Raw genomic sequence first — 21,590 nt, forward strand, 5'->3', positions numbered from 1 at the left:
ATTTCTGAAAAGCCTTGAGGGAGCTATACGTTTTTTGCATCAGTAATTGCCATTCTGTTTGTAGCACAAGATGTTTTGAGCTCTGGATAAGAACTTGAGTTTGACATACTGGCATTGAATATCTTATTTGTGGGTTAGCAGAAATTTGACATTCTTAGAAGTATTGTGATAGCAAAGAGGGAAATTGTGGGATTTAAAAAAATGTCTTAAACTGGGCACCTGGGTGGCTCAGTTGGTTCAGGGTCTGGCTGCGGCTCAGGCATGATCTCACAGCTTGTAGTTTCAAGCCCTGTGTCCGGCTCTGAGCTGACAGCTCAGAGACTGGAGCCTGCTTCGGATTCTGTGTATCTCTCTCTCTCTGCCCCTCCTTTGCTTGCACTCTGACTCTCTCTCTCTCTCTTTCTCTCTCTCTAAAATAAATAAACATTAAAAAAATTTTAAGTGTCTTAAACTAATGAAGTTTGTCATTAAGAAAATGAAACAAGGTGGGGCGCCTGGGTGGCTCAGTCGGTTGAGCGTCCGACTTCAGCTCAGGTCACGATCTCGCGGTCCGTGAGTTCGAGCCCCGCGTCAGGCTCTGGGCTGATGGCTCAGAGCCTGGAGCCTGCTTCCGATTCTGTGTCTCCCTCTCTCTCTGCCCCTCCCCCGTTCATGCTCTGTCTCTCTCTGTCTCAAAAATAAATAAATGTTAAAAAAAATTAAAAAAAAAAAAAAGAAAATGAAACAAGGTAAGTAATTGGTTATATGTTTTTGAGGGATACAATAAATGTAATGATATTTTGCCAAACATCCATTTAAATAAAATCTGTTGTTCTTCCTGATAGTATGTAATATGCAACAAGTAGTAACATAATTCTAATCCTCCCTACATAAATTAAAAAGTCACCGCTCCTTTATAATAAATAGAAATGTAAAAATTCTGTATGTGACACATGGTCAAAAACACCTTTATGATGATATAAAATAACCACTGCTCAAATTAGTAAGACATTGATTAGAATAATAACCGATTTCCCAAAATTGCATGCATGAAAGAGCAGTTCTTTCATTAGAGATGTCAAAATTAGTCCAGAAAATATCAATTAACATTATTAATGTTATGTTCAGCTTTGGCCCTAGGCAAAATTGTCAATTTGGTAAAGTTATTCTTTGCCATTTCTCAACATCCCTTGGAAGGATTTTTTCCTTTGCTGGCACTCAATCATTTATTCATTCAATAATTTTTTATTGAGAACCTACTAGATGGCAGGCACAATCCTCAGTGCTAGAGGTAGAGCAGTGAAAAAGATAGTCAACCACCCTGTGTATATAGAGATTACATTATAGAAATTAAGATGGACTCAGACAATTAAAAAATAAGTTAACAAAAAAGAAAATTTTGGATTATAGTAAATACAATGGCAATTATATTGTATGTAAATAATAAAATAGCGTGGTATGTTAGAGAGTATCCAGGGCTGTCTTAAGTCAAGTGGTAAAGGAAGACCTCTCTAATGAGCCGATGCCTTTGATCCAACCATGGGAAAATGTTGGGGTGCACCATTATAGACAGAAGAATTCTGGCAAATGCAAAAACCTCAAGGCCATGTAAGTGAGACAGGGGGCTTACTTGGACTTTGATGGATAAGAAGAAGATCTGTATGACTGAGTATAATGAACAAAGAGAGAACAGTATAAGGCAAGAGAGTGAGACAGGGGTTTCCTGCTTATGCAGATTCTAGAAACTTAATAGGAACTCTTTTCAATCTGATAGGAACCCACTGCATAGTTTTAGTAGCTATCTGTCCTCTTCCTTCTCTCTTTGATTCTTTTCCCTTCTTTTTGTTTTTGTTTTTAGAATCTTTTACAATTATAGTTCTCATGATAGCTCCCTTGCCTAGGATCTTTTATATTTCTTTTAATAAAATGTACCTTTCAGCTTCCTTCTCTTTCAGGTCATGCCAGGTAATTTGTAAACTAATCTGATAAATCAGTATGAATTAGAGCATTCATAGTAACTTCAGGTTAAAATGATGCTCCTCTAAGATAGAAATTTTTTTTTCTTTAAAACATCTTGTATTATCTAGACTTCAAGGAGTAAAGACTTTAGAAATGATAGCTATTTACTAGAAAAAAAACCCCACTTTTAAGCAGCTGCTTTTTTCCCCCATGCAAAGAAATATCCTTGATTATATGAAATCTTCAGACCATTAACTATTATTATCATACTTGGTTTTATGATCATTATGATTTATTAATCCCCTTTTGAGTGCCAGGCACTATATTAGCTACTTTATATACATATTTGCATTTAATTCTCACTAATGATCCTATACATTCCTAATTTATATATGAAGAAAGTAAAGCTCAGACTTACCTGCCTTGTTCCATTTTGTAGACCAGAAATGAGAATAGGTCTAAAAACATAAAAGACAATCAATAACTATTTTCTGGATAAATGCATGATTGATTCAAAAAATAAAAAAAATAAAATAAAATAATATAAAATAATAAAATAAAATAATAATGGTCACGTGGCTTGGAAGATAGTGGGTCAAACTGAATTCAGCCTTTACAGACTTCAAAACCCACTCTCTATATAACAATGCCTTCCTCGTGTAGTATGTAATTGGTTTGATTTTCTGAGCTAGGCTCAGAGAAAAGTTTACTCAAAGGCAAAAAAGAAACACACCCAGTGAAGCAAAGTTTTCAGTTAGTTAGAAGATTCCCTCCCCTTCTGTTTTCTGGTTCTGGGGAACAATTTGCTTTATCTCCTGGCAAAATCAGGCTGATTAGATGACTGAAGTCTGATAATTATGTTATTTTGATAAAAGGAAAACCTGCCCGAAGGTGTTTCCCAGAAACAGACACTCATACACATGTGTGCATGCATGCACGTATGTGCACACACACACACACACACACACACGCATGCACACACACACTGTAAATGGGAAATAGCCATGTGAAACACAAAAGCATCTAGGCTTCGCCTCCAGTCAGTGTCTATAACCAAGCAAGCTTGTTTTTGGGTGATGTTCAATATCTTACCAGTTACAAAGAAAATACCCCTGTGGTGTCTAAGAATGTGATAAGAGTTATCTTCAAGGAATACAATTTTGTTCTTTGATTTTAGCGAGATCTACACATCTCTGTCAGAAGCTGAACAAGTGCCAGAGTCTTTAAAACAGAAACAAACAGTGTGTGGCTCTGATTCTTTTCAGACATAATACTGAACTCTTGGATAGACGCTCTTCTAAGATATGATGCTTCAATTTGTATTATAAACTTGAACTTAAGGATAAGTTAGAGACTGCCCAAAATAATGCTCTTGCAAAGCACTTAATCCATGGATTACCATGTGAGAAGAAAATATTCTTTAATCAAATATATTTAGGAAATAAAGTGAATTTTCTGATCTCTTAGAAATTCACAAAGACCATTATTAAAGAATCAAAGAAGTCCTAAAAAACAAACAATAACAACAACAATAACCTCTATAGCTTTGTTCACCCAGTATATCTCAAACTAATTTGGCAACCATAATTTAATAATTTAACTTATGACACCATAAAAAGCCCATGGAATTAGTTGTCTATGGAATATCTTTTGGGAATGTCAACTAAAGAACTTTAAGTGGTTCATGATAGGTAGAAAAGTAAAGTTCATATGTGTAGATAAAGCTTTCATAACCTCTAGTGACTTAATTTATAAGATTTTTTAAAGGAGAAACATCTTTGGCATAATATAGCCTTTTTATATGTGGTGGTGTTACTTCTGACCCTTTAACTGTACATGAAAAATCCTGGCAGGTGGGAACACAGGCTGTTGGGTCAAGTCCTAACCCTGACACTTAGCAACTTACATGACTTTATATGACTCACTTAAATTCTTTGAACCTGACCTATAAATAATACTTAGCTCAAAAGAAATTATGAAAATAATATAAGCAAAGAGCTTAGCATTATGCTGGGCAAATAGTAAGTGCTCAATAAGAGGCAACTATTTCATTTTTTTCCCCTGATGCTTCTTATGAGTTTGTGCAGAACCATTCACACTCTCTTACACAGCCCTCTTCTTGTCAGGGCATGCATTTGTAAGAAGGCCGAGTGGGTATTAACTATATAGACCTCATTAGTGCAATTCACAAACGAAGACCAAAGCTTTATGGATACAAAATGCAAAATTATTTCTTGCAGTGTTACTCACATTCTTCTTTAGCTATAATAGTCAGTTAAGTGGCACTTTAAAAAGCTATTAGCGCAAAAGTCACTCACATCAAAACTAGTCTTAGCATTAAAAATCAGTGTTTTATAAAAATCTGTGAATATCCTTTATGCTGTTACTAAGCCAATGCAGGGATGTCCCCTTAAAAACCAAAATGACTATCATAAAATAATCTCCCAAGGAAATTTGTAGTATGACATAATGGAATAATGTTTACCCTAAGTAAGGCCAACAATTGCCAAACATTCATTTGTGTTTGCCAGATTTACATGTTATTGACAGAACTATACACAAGTGTTTCAAGTTATCCACAAGAAATTTGCTGCTCACATATCTGTAACCTACATTTGTAAGGGTAAAATCCCTCTTCAGATTTATGAAAAGATTTTGCTACATACACTCTTGAGTTGATAATGACTTAAGTAGGATGTCTATACTATATTGTTGGGTTTCTTATTTAATTTGGAGGCAGAATATGACAACATTTCTTAATAATTTAAAATGACTATGTATTGTTAATGTTGTTATTCCTCTGCTACAATCCAAAAGTGTTGCCCCATCTCATTCACAATAAAAATGGAAGTCCTTGAAGTGGGCTCTAAGGCCCTCTGATCTCACCCCTCCTCTCCACTTGCTCATTCTGCCACAACTATACCACCCTTCCTGTTTTTCCATGCATGCTCCTGCCCTCAGGCCTTTTTGTATTTTCTGTTTCTTCTGTCTCAAATGCCTTTCCTTCAAATGCTTGCAAGATTGGTCCCCCAGTTCCTTCAGGTCTCAGATCAAATGTCACTTTGCCATTCTCTACAGACTAACATTGCTTTTCTCAAAATTCCCTCATATCCGTCCAGGTTTTATATTTCTCCATATCACTTAATGCTGTCTGACATAGTCAACAATACATGTTCATGAGAGCCAATTATTAAATTTTCAAAAGTTTTGTTAGGTCTTGTTAATTTTTGTTAAAATATTGTTAAAACACTGAAAGTATTTTGACAATCATTAAAACACTGAACGCTTGCAACTGACTCTGATGGGAGTATTTACACCATAGAAATTGGCAAAATTCTATGAATCAGAGCTTTTATTTTTTAGAGAGTTGGTTTACCAGAATACCATAAGGTATAAATACATTTTACTTGTTTTCATTTTTACTGCTGTCCACTACCAGTGTATAAGTTCAGTGAGAGCAGGGGGCTTGTTTTGTTCACCACTGTCTATCAAGAGTCTCGCAGTATCCAACACAAAGTAGATGATTCATAAATATATGTTGAATGAATGATTAGTGAGGATTAGGACTTATGGCCTTTAATATTTGTGAAGAATGAGATTGATCCTTTTATTCATTCACTAATTTAGGTGTTCAGTACATATTTTTGAGAACCTGTTTGCTAGGTTTTCACACTGTTCTAGGACATGGAGACATTTTAATGGATAATAGAGAAATAATTCCTACATTATGTTGCAGGAGCTTACATTATGTTAGGAGGGATAAAAACAAACAAAAAACAATAAAAACATTAACTTCAGATATTGGTATGTGTTAGAAAAAGATAAGTTACAGTTATTGGTAACTGTTAGTAAACCAACCAACCAAACAAAAACCGAACAAGGTAATGGGTAGAGAGAGACTGGAGGAGGGATTAATGTCTTAAATAGAGAAAACAGGTGAAGCCTTTGTGAAAGGTACTTTTGAACTGAGATATGAATGATGCAATTAATCCAGCCAAACTTAGATCTAAGGAAAGAACATTCCAAGCAGAGGCCACAACATAGTGCAAGGTCCCTGGAGTGGGAATGAGCTTGGTGAGTTTGAAGAACAGAACGAGGGCTGCTAATCTTGAAACATATCCGGTTAGGGAGAGAATGGCAGTGGATGAGGTCAGAAAGGCAGTCAAGGCCAGATCACTCAGGGCCTTATGGGCCATAAGAAACCATTAGAAAGTGACTTGATCTGATTTAAAGTTTACAAAGATCATCCTGGCAATGTAGAATGTTAAGAGAGCAATTAGAGGCTCCTATAGGTGTTCAGCACGTATGCAGTAAAAATATAAAATATATGTGAATAGAATGGACCTGATGGGTCCTGATTGTTTTAAAGGTGACTTTAAGCAAATCTTCCACAAGCATGAAATCTTTGGTTTTACATACTGTTCAACAAGAGATAAAACGGGAGAATAGTTTGCAAATTTAATTTAAAGGTAGTATAACCTTGATACTGAAGCAAAACAAGGAAAGTAATATATATATAGCCTATGTCAATTAAAATTCTATATGCAAAAATACTAGGTAGACTATTATTAGCATGCCCAATAAAGAAAAGTATAACAAATACTTTGTGACCAGAAAGGATTTCCTTCATGAATTCATGGGTGGTTTAGCATTAGAAAAACTACTAATGTAATTAAATATTCCAACAGATTAAAGGAGGAAGGATGACATGGTTATCATAAAGGATACAAAAAAAAATAATATGACAAAATTAATCACCCTTTCCTCATTAAAAATGTTAGGTTCGGGAAATCTAAGAAGACATCCATAATATGATGAAGGTATATACCAAAAACTTAAAGCCGTCATCTTAATGTTAAAAGGTAGAAATCTTTTTTTACATTAGATTCTCTTAAATTGGCATATAATTGACATACAATATTGTGTAAACTTAAGGTCCCCACTGTGATGATTTACTACACTTATGTACTGCAATATGATTACCACTATAGCATTAGCTGAAACCAAAATATTCATTCCAAAGTCAGGAAAAAGTCAACAATGTCTTTTGTTGTCTTTTCTGTTCTACATTGTATAATGGTCTTAAGAAATGGAAAAAGATTTTTAAAAAATGTGCCTAGGGTGATGAGCATTGAGGAGGGTGCTTGCTGGGATAAGCACTGGGTATTGTATGTATGTGATGAATCACAGGAATCTACCCCTGAAGCCAAGAGCGCACTCTATACACTGTATATTAGCTAACTTGACAATACATTGTATTTTTAAAAAAAGAAAGAAAAAATTGTGTATAGGGAGCGGAAAAGAAAAAAAAATACACTCATTATTCCTAAAAACATCTAAAGCAAATTATTAGAACTTAAAAGAGCTATGTACAAAATCTAATAATATCCTATGCACCTACAACATAACAATTAGGAACATAACTCTGGAGAAGATACCATTTAAACCAGTGAGATACTTAGGAATAAATATAATAAAAGCTTAAATTTTATGAAAAAAAAAACATAAAGCACTCAAAACTGGGATGATAGTCATAAATTTAATTATATTAAATTTTAAAACTTAAGTATTAAAGTATATGCCATGAAGTCTCAGACTGAGAGAATTTTGCTGCCCATGTAATTACCTATGTATTATATTAAGAACTCATACAGTACTTTAAAGTTAGACTACCATAGATCCCAATCCTTGGTACTCTTCTCTTTCTAACTTACACCCTTGCTGATTTTATCCATCCAGACTCAGTTCTGCTTTTCATGACTAATAGGCATCTCAAACTGTGATCCACCCCCAGCCTTCCCACCTCAATTGATGCACCACCCTCCTTCCAGTGTTGCAAGACAAACTCTAGCCTGGAGCAGTTGTTTATTTTTTTTCTTCATTTTTTTAACATTTATTCATTTTTGAGGGACAGAGAGAGACAGTGAGTGGGGGAGGGACAGAGAAAGAGGAAGACACAGAATCTGAAGCAGGCTCCAGCACAGAGCCCAATGGGGGGCTCAAACTCATGAATCAGGAGATCATGACCTGAGCCTAAGTCCAATGCTTAACCTACTGAGCCCCCAGGTGCCCCTCCTGGAGCAGTCCTTGACACCTCTTTTCTCACACACACAATTCACATCCTGTCCCTGTTTATTTTCAAAGTATATCCAGAATCTGTGCACTTTACATCATGTATGTTACTACCATTCTGGTTCAAGCCCTCATCATCTTTTGCCAATGTTACAATTGCCTCCTCACTGGTCTCTCTGCTGCTATTGTATTCCTACACAGAACCCACATGATCATTTAAAACCTTAGAGCAGATTTCTGCTCAGAACCCTACAGTGGCTTTCTCATCTCCCCTGCAACTTCTTCCTCCCTTAATCACTCTGGTCCAGCCACAGGCTAGTCTCCCTTCTGATCTTAACACATGACAGGCATGCATCTACCTTACAGACTTTGGCCTAGCAGGTTCCTTTGTCTGAAATGCCTTTTTCTGTGAGAAACTATTTGGCTAACTCCCTTAGCAATATCCAGTCTGTTTGAATCTCCCCTCGGTAAGCGCTACCCCGATCACAGTACTTCACAATGTAACCTGCACAGTTCCCTTCACTGTGCATCATTTTATTTTCATTTTGCCTGTCACCTTGCATCAGACTATATATTTTACTAATTTCATTCCATTCTTTATCTACACCCCTTCAGAAATGTCAGCTCCACAAGGGCAGCCATTTTGTTTTGTTCATTGAAGTTTCTCCTGCACCTAAAAGAGTGCCTATAACAGTGGATGTTTACTAAGTAGTTGTTAAATAAATAAGTGAATGCGAATCAATAATAAAAAATAAAAATAAAAAGTGGACAAGTCTACTAAATGGCCAATTCATTGAAAAGAACACTCAAATGAACAATACTCATAGGAAAAGCAGCTCTGTGTTGTAATAATCAATAAAATGAAAAACTACACAAACATAAAATTTTATTTTCACCTCACTGGCAAAACAAAGTAAGTCTTATAATAAAAAGTGTGGGTGAAGGTTTGTGGAAACAAGCAGTAATACAATGTGTTGTTTGAATGTAAATTTGAACAATCATTTTAAAGTTCAATTTAGATTTTTTTAAATGCTAATTCATCTCTGAAAGACAGAGAGAGATAGAGCACAAGCAGGGATGGGGCAGAGAGGGGCGGGGGGGACAAAGAGTCCAAAGCAGGCTCCAGGCTCTGAACTGTCAGCACAGAGCCCCACATGGGGTTCGAACTCACGAGCTATGAAATCATGACCTGAGCCAAAGTCTGAGACTTAACTGACTGACACCCAGGTGCCCCTTGAAGTTCAGTTTAATAATGCTGAATAAAATTATTCATACTCTTCAACCCAGCATCTCCTCTTCTCACAGCATTCTCCAAATACACTCTGCCACATGGACAAGGAGATATTGGCAATGATGCTTGTAATAGTAGAGAAAGGAAAATGATATAAATCCTTCAAAAGGAAAAGAGATAAATAAATTGTGGTTTATTCATACAGTGCACATTTATACAATTGTTAAAATTAATAAAACAGAATTATATGTATTGACATTAATTTTTAAAACCTAATGTGGGGTGAGGAGTGCCTAGGCAGCTCAGTCACTTAAGCGTCCCACTCTTGATTTCCCCTCTAGTCATGATCTCGTGGTTCATGAGTTCAAGCCCTGTGTTGGGCTCTGTGCTGACAGTGCAGAGCCTGCTTGGCATTTTCTGTTTCCCTCTGTCTCTGCCCTTCCTTGGATCACATTTTTCCCCTCCCCGTCAAAATATAAACAAACAAACAAACAAACATTAAAAACAAAAAGCCTAAAGTGAGGTGAAAACAAATTGAAGAATGTAACCCTTTGTGAACTTTTTAAAGACAAAAAACAATAGTGCAGGTGTTTTGTATATAGAGAATGTAAAAAATACAAAATACAAACAATGCATGAGAATGGCAATGTCTGCTTCAAGAGAGTGACGGCCTTTGGGGAAGGGCTTAGATAGTAGTGCTTTTAGAGTTATGTTTTATTAGTTTCTGTTAAAAATATTTTTTAAGTAAGTATGATAAATATTAATACATACGTAACCTCAATTGTGGTAGACTTTGATATTGTGGTAGTCTTTTATGGAATTGTAAATTTTAAATATGAAAGTAACATTTTGGCAAGTAAGAGTAAAAGAGAGATTAAAAGAGAGATTGGATGATAACCTAAGGTAACAGCAAGAAAAATATAAAATTCTGTTGGGATTCGGGAGGTCTAAGTATATTTGTAAGCAGGAGAGAAGGGGCCCTAAAGAAAGAAGAAATAGACAATACAAGTGGAAAGGTAAAAGAGTAAAATCATCATGACATGTGTAGGATGTCAAAACAAAAGCATACAGGTAGCTCTCAGTTTTGACAGGAAAGAGTCATATTTCTTCTACAAGCAGAAGGAGGCAGGAAATACTGGCTCAACATATTGAGATACGGAAGAGAAAGATAAAGGAAATTAAACAAACTTAACATTGTCAGAAGTGAAGACAATGGGATAGATATCAAGATTATTTCCAGCCAGTAAAATAATCAAAGATTTTGAGGAGACCAGAGAAGATATGAAACCTCCTCATGTACATAATAAAAAAACAGTATGTAGATAGTTGTTACCAAGCAGCTCTATAAATCTAATTGTGTTAGAAATTAGTGAGTTTTATGTGGTATGGATTTTGTAACTTCCCCCAGCAACGTTCAGAAGCCAAGGAATAGAGAAAATGGACCTCGAGTCGGGGGAAGGACAGACTCAGTGTTGAAAATTGACAGAATTCTAAAATTAAAAAAAAAAAAAAAGGAAGCCATGAATCTATGGCATTAATGAGAGTGTCAGTGAAATAGCTTAATCTGTTATCAAGGCTGGGAAGAGACAAGGGATACCTACAAAAATCTCATGAAATGAGGAAACAGTGAAAAGCTGAAGATATGAAGATTTTCATGAGGACAAAGGAACATTTTCAGCAAGACTGCATTGACAGGAAAAACGAGAGAAAGAAGGTGATGGTACTCTCGAATTTCGGAGAATGACATCTTAGACACTCCTTAGTTCAGGATAAAATAAAAAAGTGTTTAAAGATGTGCAAAATGAGTGAAAATGATCATTAAAATGTAGAAGAGTCATGTGAAATCCAAGTAGTACTGGATGATATCTTAAGTATAAATGTTGGAATTGGAGCAGCTGAGGAGGATGGAATAGGTGAAATGGAAGATCTCCAGGACAGCTGTTCAACTATTAGCAAGAGAATATTACTATTAATTTAGGAAACAGGGTGAAGAGTGAATGCTATTTTCATTTTAATATTTATAAATTGTTTATTCAGTATAATGTTATGGGAGATTTAGTTATGTTGATAACATGTAGATCTAATGCATCTATTTTAATTTTTCTACAGAATTTTTCTACAGAATTTGTATGAATGTGCTAATTTGTTCCCTATTCTCTAATTGGTGGAAATTTAGGCTGTTTTCAATTTTTATTTTCTGCCCTGTTATAATACAAAGTAAATTTTATTTTTAAACCTGCTTTATTATGATAGGGGAATAGCTCAAGAATATGTAGAAGAGAAATTCGTGGATCATAGGGATCCAGATCTTAAACTGGAATTTGTGAGTTATAGAACAATACATATACTAAATACCATATTTGTAAATTTTTAAAACACAAACCGGGACAAACACTTCCTCTAAAGAAGGATAATTAGGGGCACCTGGGTGGCTCAGTTGGTTAAGCGTCCGACTTCAGCTCAGGTCATGATCTCACGCTCTGTGAGTTCGACCCCCGTGTCGGGCTCTGGTGCTGACAGCTCAGAGCCTGGAGCCTCCTTTGATTTCTGTGTCTCCCTCTGTCTCTGCCCCTCCCCGGCTCATGCTCTGTCTCTGTCTCAAAAATAAATAAACATTTAAAAAAAAGGATAATTAGCTGTCTATTACTTTCTTTATAATGTTTAAAATATTTCATAATAAAAAGATAAAAATAATATGTTGTCAAAATGATATAATTTGTTGTAGAAACTTGAGATAACTCAGTGAAAGAAGTAGATGAAAATAACATAAAATAACCTTTCTTCCCCAAATTCTGAAATAAGAATTGTTAATATTTTGGTATTTTTTTTCATTATATATGCATGCATGTAAATAATAAAAACTTACACTTTATATCATGTTTTATAACATGCTTCTCTTTCACTTAACAGTATATCATAAAAATCTTATTAAAATTCAAGTTCTAGCTGTGACATGTAAAGACCTTGGAAGTTATCACTGCCATTATTAAAACAAACAAACAAGAAAAGCTGAATAAACTGTAAACCATTGTCTTTTCTTGTATCCATTAGAACTGAGGTTCCAAGGCAAACCCCCATGGCAATATTTACAAAGAAAGGAAAATCCCTAAAGGCATAACCAGGATCTATAACTGGAGCAGAAGCTGCTGGATCCATAAACTAGCAGGAATTCTTAAATGGTAATTGTAAGAAACTTTTGGAGGCTAAGCATGGATGCCCTTGACAGTGAGAAAATCCTGGAGGCCACATTCAGAGACTCTCCACACATTCATGGGCTTTATCTCCAGGAACCCCACCAGGTTCTCATGTTGAAGAGCCGAGAAAGATTCCCTCATGAGTCTGGCTGGGAAAGGGAAGAGTATCCATTAGGAAATATACCCAGATCATTCTCCATACTAAAGGCCTACCATCCAGAGAAAATAGTTTACTAGAACCTTATCCAAAGTGGGGAATAACACTTCTCCAAATCAAACCCCTGAAAGGGTTGAGTTAGGGATCTAAAAATACTTTGTGAAAGTCACAGCCAAGGGACACATGACCATTAGAAAATTGAGATTCATAAATTATGGAATGCTTCCCTTCTCCTATACCTTATCACCACATGAACAAAGCTCCAGGATAATAACAGTGAATTAAAGCTGAAAGAGCTGTAAGACACAGACTTTAACCAAGGAAAAGTTCTTAGGGAAATCCAAAGACAACATAGGAGTGAAAGACAAGTACTCTAGAGAAATTTGAAGCCTCTGGCACCTATAGTTTCAACAAACATAAAGCACAGACCAACTCCTATTCAGATTAATATAAAACCTAACAGTAAGAATATATTTATCTCAATTCCAATCACTTACAAGGTATGCTAAAAGGTAAGAAAAAACACAGTCTGAAGAGAAAAAACATGAGAACAAAACTCAGATATGATAAAAATTTTGACATTATTAGACAGAGAATTTAAAGTAACTATGATCAATATATTAAGAACTCTAATGGAAAAAGTAGACAACATGTAAAAACAATGGTCAATATAATAAGAGAGTAGAAACTCTAAGAAAGTGTCAAAAATAAATAGTAGAATTAAAAAATACTGTAACATAGATGAAAGGTGGCTTTGACTGTCTCATCAGTAGACTACACATGATCAGGGAAACAATCCATAAGTTTGGAGATAAATAAAGTTTTCAAATGAAAAGAGAAAAATAATAATAATAAAAAATAAAACAGGAGTCCAAGAACTGTTGGAAAACTTCACAAGATGAGCATACATATAGTTGGAATACCAGGGAGAAGAGAGAACAGAACAGAAGAAGTATTTGAAGAAATTATGGTTAAGAATTTTCCAAAATCAATGCAAGACACCAAAGCACAGATGAAGGAAGCTCACAAATCAAGCAGAATAAATACCCAGACATTTACATTTAGGAATATTATATTCAAATTTCAGAAAACCAAAGACAAAGAGAAAAAGGAGACAATTTTGAAGGATGCCAGGGGAGGCTAAGTATCTTACAGATAATTTACCTACAGAGGATTTAATAGACTTCTCATTAGAAGCATGCAAAGAAAGAGACAATAGAGTGAAATATTTAAAGTATCAAAAGAAAGAAACCACCAAAATTGTCCTTCAAAAGTAAAGGGTAAACACTTTCTTGGACAAACAAAAATTGAGAGAATCCATCTCTAACAGACTTGCTCTGTAGGAAATGTTAAAAGAAGTTTTTTTTTTTTTTTTTTCAGGCAGAAGGAAAATATTAAAGGTAAGAAGCTTGGATCTAATAAAGAAAAGAAGACTGTTATTTTATTGTTATTGGTTATTTTCATTTTTAATGGTTCTAAGTGAAAGAAGACAATCTGAAAATTCTACAAATTACATGGTCCTAACTGTATGACGTTCTGAAAAAGATAAAACTAGAGCAATGGTACAAAGGTCTGCGATTGCTAGAGACTCAAGGTGTGGGGGTTTGTTGAGTAGGTGAAGCACAGGGGAACTTTTAGGACAGTATGATACTGTAAGTATGGTATCTATAAGATACTCTCTCTACATATATGACACCGCATCAGTCAAAACTCATAGAACTTAATAGCCTGAGGAGTGGCACATTCGCAGTTTTTTAAAAAAAAATCATTTAGGTGTGCAGGGGATTCCAGGGTGGAAATCAAAATGTGATAAAACAATGTAAGTGTGTTTACAAGCCTATAAAATAATCTCACTGAAGTCTGTGGGAGAAAAGGTGCTGACCTAAGTAACACTGGGAATGAGTGGAGTCTGTAAGATTAACGTCAAAATGAACTACATAAGCACTGTACTCTAGTTGGTAAGCTTGATTCCCTCAGATTTATGACTCAGTGATTCTGAAGCTATTACCCATGAATCCTGAAATGGAACAATTGAGAAAGTGGATGGCAAATGGTGAGAGTCAGGTTTCTCACTGTTGAAATGGGAAGTTACAGATAAGCAAAGCGAGAAGTCTAAAATGACCTAGATAGTAATGGATTACACTTGGAGATATTAATATGAATTTATGTTTAGGTTAATATAATTACAGATGGTTAAATATGGAAATACTTATAAATATGTCTATATACTCTCGTTAGTATACTCACATATACTTCATTGTTTTGTCAAGCTTAGAAGCAATGACACCTCAGTAGCAATGAACACACTAGTATCAAGGTCTTGATTTCAAATACTATTCTCCAGTAAAAAGAATGTGGCCTCCATGGAGAAAAGACTGATTCTAGGACTGGGTCAAAAAATGTACAAGATGAGCTTGGAGCACCCTGTGATGTAAGATGGTAAGACAGTGCTAAAAACCAAACTGAAAATAAAACCAAAACAAAACAGCTCCCACAATGAAGGAGGTACATTAAAGGGACATAGCAGTCAAATGAAATAACATTCAGTGGCCAAAGCTGAAACTATTTGAGTAATAAGATAAAGCATAAATTAGAATTTGACCTAAAGTATAAAATATCCATAAATTTACATAAGTTTGTGCTGATATAAGTTATTGAATTAATAAATAAATGGGGAAAAGAGATAAATCTCTCATGCATAATTATTATAAACAATTTATGTCAATATTCCACTCTCAAGGCATTGGACCATAACTCCCTGTTCCTAACGTGTAGACTCTGTATAGTGACTTCTTTCCAAAGAATACAGTCTGGAAAGAAGGAAAATAAGATCAATTTCACAGTAGAGAAACCTAGCAAATCCTACTTCAGCCAGGTGATCAAATTCAGTATCACCAGTGATAAGCCATCCTTGGTATGATCTAATCAAAATGGTACTTTGCTCCGTGGCTCTTCCCCCAAACCCATTAACAGCAATCTCTAATAATCTATTCAGTCTATTCTATACATAACAGCAGGAGAAGTTGGGGAAGGTCTTTCAGAGAAAATAACAACTAAGATAAGCACTAAAGGCCGAATCTACCTCCATACACTGAATTCTTTTTGTAACATTAGCATCTTATCTATTTTCTCATTTTGCATGAATGAGACCCACTTATCACAATGACATAATTACAGTTTGTGTGCTCCATGACAGGAGTGACTGGGAGCCAGGGGCATGGTGGCATGGGAGTCATCAGGAAGCACCTTGAAAACAGAAGGCAGGTCATCAACAACATTCATTAATCTACTTGAGTTGGCTTCAGTGGGCTGGCCAGCCCTTCACTGCCTACTTAGATGAAATATCTCTTCTACATGGCCCTGTTCTTGGAATCATAAAAATGCCTGATGAATCCTCCATGTGGCCTACTGCTTGATATTTCTGTTATTACTCTGGTCTTAGTTTTAAAATGTAGCAAATATCAGAGTTGTAAAGTACAAATTATAAGAAAGCATCTTTAAGTCAGAGAGCATAGATGTGTATTGTTGGAAGGAAGAATGGTAGGGAGGGAAGAAGGAAAGGAAGAATGAAGGGATGGAGAGAGGGAGAGAAATAGAAAGGGACAGAGGAAAAGAGGGAGGGAGGAAGGAAGGAGAGAACTATGGAGAGAGAGAAAGATATAATGAAAAAGCAAAACAAAATAATTCCAGTTTGTTTTAATAGGCTTATTATATAGGTATGGCAAGGCTCATACATAGATCAGGAAATGACTGCCATTGAAAAGGTAGTTAATTCTACTCATAGTTCCCAAGGTTGAGCATACAGGCCACACCTGTGGGTGGTAGGTGGCAGAGAGAGGATCCCTGGGTTCCATTACAGACAGAGGAAAGGGGAACTGTGGGCAAGCATCTTTACTGTGGTTTCCGGGGCAAAGAATGACACAGCAGGGTAAGCAGGACTTTGATTGGCTAATTTGAATAATTGCAGCGAGGTCCAGCATGTAAGGGTTGTCTGTGGTTATCGGGTACGTGGTTCTGGGTGGATGTATAGTGGCCAGGGCTGTGAGAGCCTGATAAGGGAGGCAGCTGGGGTATGAACCTAGCTGCTCAAGAAGAATTGCCAGGTCTCTAGCCAGCCTCACAATTGGATTAAGGCAGCATTTAAAAAACAGTATATACTGAATGCTACCAGACTCAAAGAAGCTATTTAAATTCTCTATACTTCATTAGGGGGTGAGGGGGCATACTCTTGATTTTATCCACTAATTTTTAATGATTGAACAAACACAAAACCCAACCTACAAATAGTTAAGTTCATAGAGAGTTTGTTATATCACTGCATATTAAAAGAAGTGAAAGTCAGTTACAACATGCCAATTAAAATATATTTATTTTAAACAGATATGAGGCAGGATTTATCTGCAAGAAAGGTAGAAAAAAATAGGGGCGCCTGGGTGGCGCAGTCGGTTAAGCGTCCGACTTCAGCCAGGTCACGATCTCGCGGTCCGTGAGTTCGAGCCCCGCGTCGGGCTCTGGGCTGATGGCTCAGAGCCGGGAGCCTGTTTCCGATTCTGTGTCTCCCTCTCTCTCTGCCCCTCGCCCATTCATGCTCTGTCTCTCTGTCCCAAAAATAAATAAACGTTGAAAAAAAAATTAAAAAAAAAAAACTACTCACCATTAATTACATTAATGTTTGTTTTTGCACTATTCACAAATTTGAGGCAATCTATGCAGTTTTATTTACCAGTACTTGAAAATCATTAAATTCTGGTCTGCTCTGACTAATGTCAAAGCAGGTTTCATGTAAAGATTCTGGGGAGAGGAGAATGACTCTTTGTGCCCAGAAGGCTAATCTGCGGGTGATATAGAAAGTGTCACTGGAAAGCCCAGTGATGTGAGCATCAAGCTTATTAATTCTTAGATTTACTAATAAAAATGGTTCTTTAATGAAATGCAGAAATTAAGGAAACAAGGACAGGTAGTTAAATACTGTAGTTAAGTATATGACTCTCCATCTGTCCAAATGGCTTGTATTGACATAATTTCTAACATGAATAAAACATCACTAAGATCAATACATAGTGTATGCTCCAACCAAAATGTGATAATAATCCACCCATGGTAGCGTTAATTTGATCAAAGGCTTTATGGTTATTCAATCTATTTAACAAAAAAAGCAATAACATTTTAGTGAAAATTAAATTAGGGCTTTAAATACAAGGTAATATTCTTCCTAAAAGTATTTTGGCAGGAGTCACTCATTCCAACAGTGACATCTTTAATATTATCTAGCACTTACAAGGCATTCTCATCTTCCAAGTGTTTTGCTCACACTGACTAATTACTTTTCATTATATTGTAACAAGATAGGTAAGTACAAGTTAAGGGAGAAGCTAATTTTTTTCCCAGTCCAGATGGAAAGTCAATGTCAAAATTTAAATTATGCATAGGATTTGAGCTTCAGTCCTTTGTCCCAATTATTAAGTAAAACATACCTATCTCAGTATTATCAAATGGTATGAAATCATGTCTTTCAAGAGAAAGAAAAAAAAATTAAGCTCAAGAGCCAAAGTTGAAAGGATAATTTCATTTTTTCAGGATTTCCTCTGTGCTTTCCTATTGGGGGGAAAAAAAGTAAAGGGAAAGAAAGAAAAAAAAGAGTAGTTCTTTTCCTTTATCCCTCTTGATAAAATTGCTTTATAGTCCTGATAATGTCAAACTGTAGTCCCTACAATATGAAGTATGGTAGTTTTCAAATTATCTGTAAAATAACAGAGTATTTTTCATAAAAGCGTTGGTGAGAAAATACTGAAAAGAATCAGATGTGCAAATCGTGTTACAGCTCAAGGATGTCTGCATAACAATGTGAGAGAAAGAATTCTTTTCAAATACACTTACACTCAAGGTATCTTTATATACCAGAGACTTAAAAAAAATTATTACAGTTTGAATAATGCATACATTCTTTAGTCACAAGATTGCATTCTTTAAATAAATAATAAATATCTCACAGTGCTAGCCATAAAAGAAACCCACATGAAGGCTTCAAACTATGGTTAATCGAAAGGAAGGCATTCCCTTTGTAGGAGTGACTGAGATACAGGCCTCCCATTATATAAACTAAAGAAATTTTCATTTTTCCCAAATCACTGCTGTAAATCAGAACAATATTAAAGTCAAAGAAGTTTCTAGGCCATGCTAGAAAAGCTTGACCTTATGTTTCTTTTCAGGGGTTGGCAAACTATGGTCCTTGGGTCAAATCTAGGCACCCACCTGTTTTCATAAGTAAGGATTTATTGTAACATTGACGTGCCTATTTGTTTACATATTACCTATAACCACTTTTGTGCTTCAAGATTAGACTTGAATAGTTCTGGCAGAGATCCTCTGGCCCATAAAAGTGAGCATGTTCATTATCTGACTCTTTATAGAAAACATTTGTCAATTATTTTTCTATTAAAAGTGACATGTTGAGTCCCTGACCCAAGTCAGACTACACTCATGTAGGCAAAAAGGAGGCAACCAAATATGAAAAAGAAGTAAATTTAAATTTATACTTATATGGGGAGTACCTAATTTCTGAGTAAGATATGATACAAAATTCATTTGTAAGTCACTTACTCCTCACTGAGTCATATTCATTAACTCATAATATGACTTACTAACCTACAATATAGTACAAATTGTGTTTATAGGCCAGACAATGAATATTTAAAGCGTTATCCTCCTTCATCTTTCAAGAACTTCTGTAGATCCTGAAGTTACTTAGAGAAGATCAAAACAAATCCTGTAGAGTATTTCATCCCCATGAAGCCAGCAGACTCACTGGGAGTGAGCAGTGTAACATGTCTACCTTGTTTCAAAAGAATTCTGTAGAGATCACAAAAATGACTTCTTCACAATGGATAGCAGGAAGGAGACTTTTGATATCCATTATTTTATGTATAGTATAATATTCATATAAAACAGATTCCTCTGATGTTTCTCATCTTCTCAGGCTTTCTGAAGCCATGGTGAAATCTTCATGTTGTCTGCATTTTAGTGATGATGGTGATGCTATGCAACATTACTCAGCATGTACTGTGTTCTCTTTGCTCTTCTAAGCTTTTATATGTTGTGAGTCAATCCTCAGATAACAACACCGAGAAGTAGAATTGTTATTATGATTACTTTACAGACAGACAAAGAAATGAGTAGCTTCTAACAGGTTACGTAGCTAAAAAGTAATAAAAGGAAAAAATAGGTCCCTGTCAAAGCTTTAAAGATGCACTAATTTCTCTCAGCTTCATAAAGTTCTTTGGAATACCTCCTCCTATAGGTTTATTTCAATCCAGATAAATTATATATGCTTAAATTAATTTTAAACTTGATTGTCTATTGTTACCACCATAAAGCAATACTTATGATACCTGAATTTTACCCCACATCATTCCACCCCTGCCTCAATTCCATTTCCCACTGTTTTATGAGGTTTTGAATAAGAGGCTTGAAAATAATGCAAGTTTTTAGTAATATTTGGGAGGATTAGGTTGGGTCACTGGAAAAAGGGGGGAAATGCAAAAATATCTGCTAGAATTATATCTTTCAGCAAATGAGCATATAGCTTTATTGCCAGTTACCCAAAAGATAGTTACATTTTAATTGTGGATAGAAGTAATAAACTGCTTTCTGTTTTAATACAACAGAAGAGAAAAAAGCACTGAAAATGCAATCAATACTGTGCATGATTCATGCACCTTTCAGCATCTGCTTGTAAATTTGTAATTAAATAATAAAATTTAATAGGAAAATATATAGTATTACATGTTACAAAACGAAAATCTTATTTGATTTCAAGTATATATATTTTATATGTATATATGTGATGTATGTGTGTCTGTGTGTATGTATTTTCTTAATCAGCAGACATATGAACCATACTGCTTTTCTGTCTTGCCTAACTGCTAAGATTAGCTATTTAATCAGTTTTTTTTTTCAATATATGAAGTTTATTGTCAAATTGGTTTCCATACAACACCCAATGCTCATCCCACAAGGTGCCCTCCTCAATACCTATCACCCACCCTCCCCTCCCTCCCACCCCCCATCAACCCTCAGTTTGTTTTCAGTTTTTAAGAGTCTCTTATGCTTTGGCTCTCTCCCACTCTAACCTCTTTTTTTTCCCCCCTTCCCCTCCCCATGGGTTTCTGTTAAGTTTCTCAGGATCCACATAAGAGTGAAAACATATGGTATCTGTCTTTCTCTGTATGGCTTATTTCACTTAGCATCACACTCTCCAGTTCCATCCATGTTGCTACAAAGGGCCGTATTTCATTCTTTCTCATTGCCATGTAGCACTCCATTGTGTATATAAACCACAATTTTTTTTATACATTCATCAGTTGATGGACATTTAGGCTCCTTCCATAATTTGGCTATTGTTGAGAGTGCTGCTATAAACATTGGGGTACAATTGCCCCTATGCATCAGTACTCCTGTATCCCTTGGGTAAATTCCTAGCAGTGCTATTGCTGGGTCATAGGGTAGGTCTATTTTTAATTTTTTGAGGAACCTCCACACTGTTTTCCAGAGTGGCTGCACCAATTTGCATTCCCACCAACAGTGCAAGAGGGTTCCCGTTTCTCCACATCCTCGCCAGCATCTCTATAGTCTCCTTATTTGTTCATTTTGGCCACTCTGCCTGGCATGAGGTGATATCTGAGCGTGGTTTTGATTTGTATTTCCCTGATGAGGAGCGACGCTGAACATCTTTTCATGTGCCTGTTGGCCATCCGGATGTCTTCTTTAGAGAAGTGTCTATTCATGTTTTCTGCCCATTTCTTCACTGGGTTATTTGTTTTTCGGGTGTGGAATTTGGTGAGCTCTTTATAGATTTTGGATACTAGCCCTTTGTCCGATATGTCATTTGCAAATATCTTTTCCCATTCCGTTGGTTGCCTTTGAGTTTTGTTGGTTGTTTCCTTTGCTGTGCAGAAGCTTTTTATCTTCATAAGGTCCCAGTAGTTCATTTTTGCTTTTA

At 35.7% G+C, this 21,590-nt stretch overlaps 1 protein-coding gene across 2 annotated transcripts in view; it reads left to right on the forward strand.

Annotated features, from left to right (window-relative positions):
* TENM2 (teneurin transmembrane protein 2) overlaps nt 1-21,590 on the forward strand; it is a 1,969,530-nt gene that overhangs the window by 668,431 nt on the left and 1,279,509 nt on the right. The gene's annotated exons all lie outside the window — the stretch shown is intronic.

This window comes from Herpailurus yagouaroundi, unplaced genomic scaffold (genome assembly GCF_014898765.1).
Source record: "Herpailurus yagouaroundi ecotype Mexico unplaced genomic scaffold, PumYag 29, whole genome shotgun sequence".
NCBI lineage: Eukaryota > Metazoa > Chordata > Mammalia > Carnivora > Felidae > Herpailurus > Herpailurus yagouaroundi.